The following is a 9,620-nucleotide window of genomic DNA, read 5'->3' as shown; positions in this document are numbered from 1 at the left end:
TGAGCCCTCGCGACACTACGCAATACTACCTTTGTTTGATGCTTCATCACTTTCCAAGTGCGACGTGTTACGAAGATTTGTGCACCATTCATGGTTCTGTCTACGACATGTATCAAATAGCTGCTCAAGCGCGTGGCCTACTCTACTCTGACGAAGAGTTCAACAACAATCTCAAGTTGGCGCCAGGCGTTGCTTCTCCCCATCAAGTTCGCGAGCTCTTCGCAATGATGCTACTCTACTGCGATATCTCACAACCAGACATGCTTCTCGAGAAGTACCTTGATGCCATGTCGGAGGACATTCATTTAGCTAACAGTGCTTCACAAGTGACTGAAGCGATACGGCAAGAAGTGTTGAGTGCGCTCGAGTCAATCCTCTACCCACAACGGATCTTCGCTCTCAGCATTCCGAGCATTGCCCCAAAGCATCGAACTCCAATTAGTAGTCACATAATGGGGGCCAAGCCAAGGAAATGACATCCTGCATGTGATCTTCACGGCACAACGCCTACAAGGCATGTTGAATGAAGAACAACGACAAATGTACGACGTAGTTTTCGAAGCCATCGAATCGACAGAATGTGCTAAGGAGGCCAAGGTCTTCTTTGTTGATGGGCCTGGGGGCTCTAGGAGGACGTTTCTCTACTCAGCTATTCTTGCATAGATCAAGGCCTCTCGCCGCAACGCCATTTCGACTACGACAAGTGGTATCACGACGCTTCTTCTGGATGAAGGGCGAATGCTGCACTCGACATTCAAGATTTCGATTACCATCACTCACATCTCAACGTGTGGAATCTCGACTGACTCCAAGATTGGCCATCAAATTCAGACAGCAAGGATGATAATTGTTGTCGAAGCTCCAATGATGCATCGCCACTTGTATGAGATGCCAGATCGATCGATTAGAGATGTGATGAAGAGCATCGATGCAAGATTGGAAAGTGTTCCATTCGGTGGAAAGTTCGTCGTGATGGGAGGTGACTTCAGAAAAATGCTTCCAGCCATACCAAAAGGCTCACGCTCAATGATAGTCAGTTCGTCCCTCAACTCAAGCGATGTATGACGCCATTGCTCTATTTTTTGCCTCCGAACTAACGTCCGCGTTTTGCCCGACCAACAAGCATTGAGCAAGTTCTTACTTGTTGTAGGAGAAGGATGTGTTGACCCTAATGTCGATCTTCCAGCTGAGATTCAGCGCATCTCCTCTCTGCCGGAGCTGATTGCCCAGGTGTATGGCATCTTTGAAGATGGCACAACTCAGTTGATAGCGAAGATGATTTGACACCTCTGAACGATAATGTGGTGAAGGTCAACAACATGGTGCTCGACGTCTTCCTAGGTGAAGTGATGGAGTACTTCAGCTTCGATGAAATCCCTCCTGGCAAAGTTGACAACGAATCCATCTACCCAACCGAGTTCCTCAACACGAGTGATGATGCTACAATGCCGCTCCACAAGCTATGACTCAAGATCAGGTGCATCGTGATCCTTCTCCAAAACTTGAACACCGTGCAAGGTCTATGCAATGGGACCAGGCTTTGAGTGGACAGCTTTTTTCCATCAATGCTCCAAGCCACAATCGTCAGCCAATGAAATTTCTACAACGAAGTCCATCTCCTACCACAGATCGCGCTATACCCGTCTCAATCAAGGTTTCCATTTCAATTCAAGCACCTCTAGTTCCCAGTTTGACTCGCCTTTGCCATGATGATTAACAACTCCCAAGGTCAGACTCTCGACACGGTGGGGTTATATCTACCGAACCAGCTTTTTACTCACGACCAACTCTACGACGCTCTCTCAAGGATGCGGATCGGTCCAGTAGGAATCATGTTCTGCAATGGCGGCGCAAACCGATTGACTGTGACTAACGTTGTTTACATAGAGGTTTTCTAATAGAAGATGGCAGGTAGAAGGTGGCAAATCCACCGTTTCCAATTGCCCATCCAAAACAGCGGCAACAAAATGCCAGATTCCCATTATCAAGGAAGAGTCCAAGGTATTAAAACCACATTCTCCTTCTATCAACGTCATCATACTTTTTGTTAGTTACGGCACTTCTCTATTTCTAGAATGTTCATAAATATGAGAAGAGCACGATGGGGGATTGCTGGAACATTATCATCGACGAGGAGACCCACTACGAGTAAGTCAACATCTCGGGCTCGCGTCATTGACTTTTCATTGTTTTCTCTCTCTATCTGTTTGTGTGGAAGAGCTGAGCCTCACTATGGGTGGGGGGGTGCCGTGGGGGACTCAAGCCAGCTGCCCTGCTCCTTCCTTCTTTTTAACTACATCTTTTCCCATCGATCTCTCTCTCTCTTTATCTTCCTACTGATTGTCCATATCCTTGATTATGTTTTTTGGTAGTCACGGCGCTTCTCCATTTGCAGAATGTTCATCAATACGGGAAGCGCACGACGGGAGATAGCTGGAACATTATTGTCGACGAGGAGAAGCACTACGAGTAAGTCAGCATCTCAGCCTCACGTCATTGATGTTTCCATTATTCTCTCTCTCTAGCTGTTTGTGTGGAAGGGCTGAGCCTCACTATGGGTGGGGGGGTGCGGTGGGGGACTCAAGCCAGCTGCCCTGCTCCTTCCTTCTTTTTAACTACATCTTTTTCCATCGATCTCTCTCTCTCTTTATCTTCCTACTGATTGTCCATATCCTTGATTATGTTTTTTGGTAGTCACGGCGCTTCTCCATTTGCAGAATGTTCATCAATACGGGAAGAGCACGACGGGGGAGTGAGGTTGATTTGCTGACTAGATAGTGAGACAGTCATGCAAGCATTGAGGACAGGGGGCCCTTTTGGACGCTGGTGCTCCTGACAAGGTAGTGAGACGTGATGTTTCCACCACTTATCAGCTCGCCAAGGAGATCAAGGGGGCATTTTTATAATTATTTTCAATTTCTCTCTGATTTTCAGGTGTGTAAGTCCATATAATCGACATTCATCAATCATATAACACATTCGGATGGCTGACCTATCAGATTGAACATCAGAAACATCATGATCGATGGCTCTCAGCCCACGTGGAACATGCGTAACAATATGATAACACATGGTGACATGAATCAAGAAATGACGACAGTTTTCAGCAATGAGTTATTCAAAATTTATTTTATGCAATGATTTAATACTGGTTTATCCTTTTTGTTGATTTTTTAAGTTATTCAAAATCTGGTGATGATTTATTGTTAACATTTCTGATTAAAAGAATTCAAGATACTGATTTTCTTCTCTCCCAGGGTTAGGACGGCCCTGCTTTCTCTCTCTTCTCTCTTTCCCCCAAGCGAGCATTGCGAGCGGGTCCCCCTAGTGTTTTCTAATTCCGATTGGAGGCTGGGTGTTAACTTCTATTTGAATAAATGTATCCATTCCTTTCTTACTTGTGCAGTGATAGTCTTCACCTTGTGCATACCTGTTAAAAATTATATGCCATGTGAAACCATTTTCTTGTGCTTGTGGGAATATCTTCCTTTTTATGGAACTACACATATTGTGATGGTCTAAAGAGAGAGAAATTAAGCTACAAACAAAGCCTATTATGTGGAGATGAATCAGCAGGAAGTTAAGATTCAGGGTTTTCCATCTTTTTGCTCACTCAAAACCATGTCAAGTTTTTATTTCTAGCTCATTTATCATCAATTTCACATCATATTTTTTATTCAAAATAACTTTGACCGATTAATCTAAACCGTAATGTTTTTCTTGAATTTCAAGTTTTATACTTTCGGCATATGAGAATATCCTCAAAATAATATATTTTAAACACATCCATAATCCTTTCCTCCTGGGAAATAAATTCAAAATAATAATTCAATCCCAAAAATCTCAGTGGCTGACCTCAAATTCATTTTGATGGTAAGTTGTGACTTACAAACTGATTCCGTGGTAATAAGTTTCTAAATATGGACAAATGTAAACGAGAAAGAATTACAGGTAATATTAATCCATTTGATCCACGAAATTCACACCATTTGATTAAGTAACGGCATCTAACATGCTCGAGTTTGGGTTTTATCAACTGATGAATATTGATGGAGGACCATCCAGTCAAGCACGTCCAGATTCGTCGTCAGCCATGTCGTGGAGCCCGAGCCGACATGAAGAACTCAAGTTTTTGCTATCCGGTTTGAGGACGTCTGAGTTTTCACGATATCACACTTTCGCATCGTCTTATTTCATGTCTGTGTCCTCTTTTGGTGTTATAGAGGCCCTTCCAATGTACAGGCCCCTCTTCAAGTCATTTTGGTCGTACTTCATTCATCATATTTGACTGTTGGGAGGCCCTTCTGTTAGTGTAAGGGCCTCCCCCATGTGTGTGTCTTCTTTATGTTGTTTGTTTTGTTCACACCCTTTAGGGGGGAAGCCCACTTAGCTTCTTCCCCTTAAGAGGCCCAATAGGAGTCCCATAAGCCTCCCCCCCAAATCTCTTTTACTACAAAAGAAGAAGGGGAGGGCTCACGATGGTAGAGACTTTTGAGAAATCATGTTTTGAACGAAAGAAGTATCTTTTTTTTGGAGTGAACTAGGGTTTCCCTCCTCCTGCTAGGGGAATAGCTTATTTTGTGCTCACAAATCACCTCTGGAAGAAGGTAGCTCGACGAACACTCCTACCTCTGCCTAGTCGCCTAGTCGCCACCCAGCCGACCTTCGATGCTACAGGAAGGACACCGCAATGGGCGGTGCCATCGTGGGTCCCTTCACTCTCGCCGGACGCACGCACCGTCTGATCATCCTGCTCGAGTTATCGTTTGGTCCAAACTATTTTAAAGCCTCCAAGGAAGTGGATAACCACCTGGACAACACTACCGGTGTTCACAATTGGCGGATTTCGCTTTGGTGTGGAGCATCCCCATTGACAGCCGTGGGGTCTGGTGGTTATTGTCAGGCTGACCTCTGGAGTTTGACTTACCGATCATCTGGGCACTTCCTGGATACGGTGGACCACTTAACGCTATACCTGTTAGAGAAGTTATTGCGACGACCGCTTTGGAACATGTCCTGAATGGTTGCTCGAGCAACGCAGTCAGTGCCAACTAACATTCTACAGGTTGAGGAACCCCACCATTTGACCCCTTCAACGGGACCTCCTCTCTTCTCATGTATGGCAAGTTGTTGCTGACCCATCCCTCGCGCCTTCCCGTCAGCCTACGGTGCCACCCCAGCCGTTCACTCATGATATCACACCGCTCTACCACTGAATGCGCCGTGCAGTTGCACCCTTGGCAATCCGACGACGGTTATAGTATTATTACTTTCTTTAGTGCCGGTTTTTTGATTGCTCCACCATATCAAGAGACTTATACGTGTTATAGGATTAGCCACTGTCGTCGTGTTAGGAATCCTTCTTCGTCAGTATCAGATCAGTGTCGTTCGCGGTGATGGACATGGACGTTCATAGACGGTGATCGTCCCCCTCTCTGTCGGAAAGGATCACGTGGGTCATTGGGAGCCCGTCCGTGACATGCCCCTCGTGGCATCTACTTGCCTTATCATCTCGGATCAGTCAGTTTCCCGTTGTACTTTTTGTTGGATTTACTGAACGAATGCATCATTTGATCTCATTTCATCTCGCACTCTAGTCTGTCCCATGTGGCGTGACACGAGCCGCTTAATCCCAGCACGTTGTGTTACATCAAATATTGAGACAACAAATGTCAACATTTGTATTTTTTAACTATTTAGTTAGTAAGACAATTAATATTCAACACATATTCAAAAAACAGTCTTTGGAAAAGGCTTCAATAGAAAGAGTTATATTAAAATAAAATTGAAAAAACTCGTTTTAAAAAAAATACATCAATGGTGCATGATTGTGTGGGGGGATTTAGATACCTTATTGATGCAGGACGGACATTGTCGACGCCGCGCGGGCGGGGCGTGCAGTCTCCGTCGCCCCTCTCGATGATCATCATCTTGGCACACCCGCCGTTGGGTGGTGGTGCCGAAAGATGGAGATCTTCTCCTGGTCCTGCCAGCGATTGGAGGCCGAATGTGACTCTATGTCCATGTGGTCTTCAGTCTTCTTATGCTTCAAGACGTTGGTGGACCGGGGATTCGTGAAGCGGGGGAGCGGGCGCAGCCGCGGGCGCGACAGCGGCGCTGCACGCCAGCTGCACGGCGCGGCCGCGGGCCTGTGGCGGGCGAGATGGCGGAGCGCGCCAGATGGGGAGCGGGCGCGCCAAAGATGGATGGGCAGCGCGTGGCGATAGCGAGCGGCGATGGCCGCGGCGATTTCCAGCCGCGCGCGGCCGCGCGCGTGGCTTCTTCGCGGCGAGGACTCGGCTTGGACCGATCCGGCCACGGATTTTACGCCTACACTAAACCGTGGCCCGACGTGATGGGCGCGCATCCGCATCCGAGGCGGCGCAGCGCGCGCGGCGCATTGGCGATCCGGCGGGCGGAGTGGGCGCGCGCGCGATGGGCTGGCGCGGCGCTTTGAGGCGCGGCGCGGCGCGGCGAGATGCGGATGGATGCGGGACCGGCCGGTGAGCCTCATCATCGGCGGCCCCTTTGCGAGGCATAGGCCGGCAACCCTCCGCCGCGCGGCCGCGGGCGGCGGAGGCGCGCGCTGCGCCGCTGTGGGCGCGCGCGAGCGGCGCGCGGGCGCGGGGGCGGAGGCGCTGCGGCCGCCGCGCCGGCGCGCGCGCGCGGGCGGCTGCGGCGCGCGCGCGGCGCCGGGCCGGCGGCGCGGCGGCTGCGCGGCGCCTGCGCTGCGCGGCGGCGGCGGCCGCGCGGCGCCCGCGCCGCCGCGGCGCGGCGCGGCGGCGCGGGGGCGCGCGCGCGCCGCCGGGCGGCTCGGCGGCGGCGGCGCTGGCGCGCGGCGCGGCGCGCGGCGGCGCGGCTGCGGGCGCGGCGGCCGGCGGCGGCCGCCGGCGGCTGCGGCCGGCTGCGGGCGGCGGCGCCGCCGCGCCGCCCGCCGGCTGGGCGCTCGGGCGGCCGGGCGGCGCCCGGCGGCCGGCCGCGCGGGCTGCGGGCGGCGGCGGGCGCGGCGGCGCGCGGCGCGGCGCGGGGGCGCTGCGCTGGGGCGCCGGCGGCGCGCCGTGCGGGGGCCGGCTGCGGGCGGCTGGCGCGGCCGGCGGCGCGCCGCGGCGCTGCCGGCCGCCTGGCGGGCGGCGCGGCTGCGCCGCCGCGCCGCTGCGCGGGCGGCGGCGCGCGGCGGCGCCGGCGCGCGCGCGCGGCGCGGCGGCCGGCGCGCGCGGCCGCGCCGGCGGCGGGGGGCGGCGCGGCGCCCGGGCGCGGCGCGCCGGCGGGGCGCGCCCACCGGCCGGCCCGCTGGCGCGGGCGGCGCCCGCCGACCGGCCTGGGAGCGCCCGGCCGCCCGGGCGGTTCGTCGGCGTCCCTCTGTGGGGGTCTCGGGGGAGGCCGGATCGGGGCGGTGATCTTTCGGCTCAACTCTTCAAAACTTTCTCCTCCTTCAAAACTCTCCGGTTAAAGAACGACCTTGGATCTTCAAAGGAAAAAATAATTTATATAAAGAAAATGAAAACAAAACAAAAATAATACAAAATAAAACAGGAAAACAAAAACAAGTGAAAAAAAAACAAAAAAAAAAAAAAAAAAAAAGAAAAAAAAAAAAAAAGAAATAAAAACTAGAAACTTATTTTCAGTTTGTGACCCATGGTTTTACTCGCATATCAACATAGTATAAAACCTCTAAAAAAAATAATTAAAATTCATTATTTTTAACTAGCATGAAAATGAGAGAGATAAGTTTAGAAGGTAGAAATATATTTCTCATACTATTTTTTTGATTTTATAGTTTTATATTCATAATTCTCTAGGATTTATATTCAAGCACAAATGGAAGAATTTTATATTATATTCTCGAATATTATATAATATTTTAAATGAAACTAAATATTTTAAACTAAAAATGAGATGTGTATTTTTAAGATTTTAGATATTTGTATAGGATTATATTCATCCCAAAAATGAATAGAAATTATCAATCAAACTTTTAAGCAATTTAATTTTTTAATTTTTAAATGCTTAAATTATTAATTTTACCATGTTGGTAGTCGGTGGTTGGCGACAGAAGCAGTCAATGAAAGGGAGTCTCCAAGAGTTGCAGATTTCATTAGGCAAGTGCTCATATTGTGAGATTTGGGATCTTGCTAGTACACATGATTGTAGGTCACAGTTGCTGAAGTAGAGGCACAGATTCAAGTGGTATAAATGGAAGTTGCAGGGGACCATCAAAGGACATTACATGAAGCTTTATAAAGATAAACTAGAGATGGAAATCTTCTTATGATGCAGAACATAGGGTATCTATTTGGGACAGCAGCAAGGTCCCAAAAACCATGTTTGGAGTTTTATTCAGTGGGCCATTTTTGATTTTCCGAGTGCTAACATTATAAATACCCCATGAGTTTGACCAAATTCATATCCATTAATGAAATACAACTCTCGTAAGATAATATTATTCATAATATTTTACAGTTACTGGTAATATCAAATATTTCAGGATTCCCCACTTATCTCATGAGTCAAGATTATTTATTCTCACATCATTTTTATGTTTAATTAATATGGATGAATTAGGAAATCTAATAGATGATTTAAATAATAAATAAAGGAGGATAAGCTGAGTTTCTCCAAGCCTATTAGATAGGACCGACTTATGAACAGTATGAGATGGTATCACATGCCTCCCTATTCTTCAGGGTGAGTTCAATTTTTTAAGGATGATAAAACTTCATTTTTGAAGAAATTTTGGTGACAAAATCCTAGTACTTATCTCAATCGATATTATGTTGTTGTCAAGCTAACTAAGTTTCCATGTCAGTTCTAAGTTAATTAAAATAAATACATATTATTATTATTATTCTTGTGTGATGTTCATTATGAAGCCCTTAAATATGTGCAATGACATAGTGAATTATCATGAGATCATAATACATCAATCACTAGTGTTTAAATATGGAACCTAAATACTCTTATTCGATGGATAGCCAATACAAATATCAAGCTATAAAAAACACTATTTGATCCTACTTATATGATAAGTATGGCTGATCCTATGGCCATAATGTGGAGACTAAAGATATACGTTGGGTACTCTTTAGATGAAGAGTTCACAGAATTGATCATCATGAATACATAAATGGTATTCAAACATAATGTTGACCATGTTGATTCATGTCATGGTTGTATAAGTGGTTTGTTGACTTGAGAAACAAATGATATATTGCAGATGGATGGCTACGATTTGACAAAGATGTTCAAGTCTCTAATCATGGAATTCAAATAAGTATTAGCTTGGATATGACAAGAAATACATAAAAGATGATAGAGTGATTAATATGGGATCTTATGCCCAAAGTATATGAGGAAATTGACTCGAGGAAGAAGATGTATTAAATCCCTGGTTAGTGTATTGTGGATATTGAAGAAGACATTCTCTAGTGTTCTCCATTACACATTGGAGCTAACAGGAATGACAGATTATCATTTGACAATGAATCATAATTTAATTTATTTAGGAGTCTCTCACGAACAAATTGGTCATATATATATATGGGAAAATGTTCCATGAGAGATTTCATTAATACTATGTATCTTCTAGATCTTGAGGTGTAGCTTTGCAACCCTTTGACAGG

The sequence above is a fragment of the Wolffia australiana genome, chromosome 1, assembly GCF_029677425.1.
Source record: "Wolffia australiana isolate 7733 chromosome 1, ASM2967742v1".
NCBI lineage: Eukaryota > Viridiplantae > Streptophyta > Magnoliopsida > Alismatales > Araceae > Wolffia > Wolffia australiana.
Note: the sequence above shows the minus strand (reverse complement) of the source record.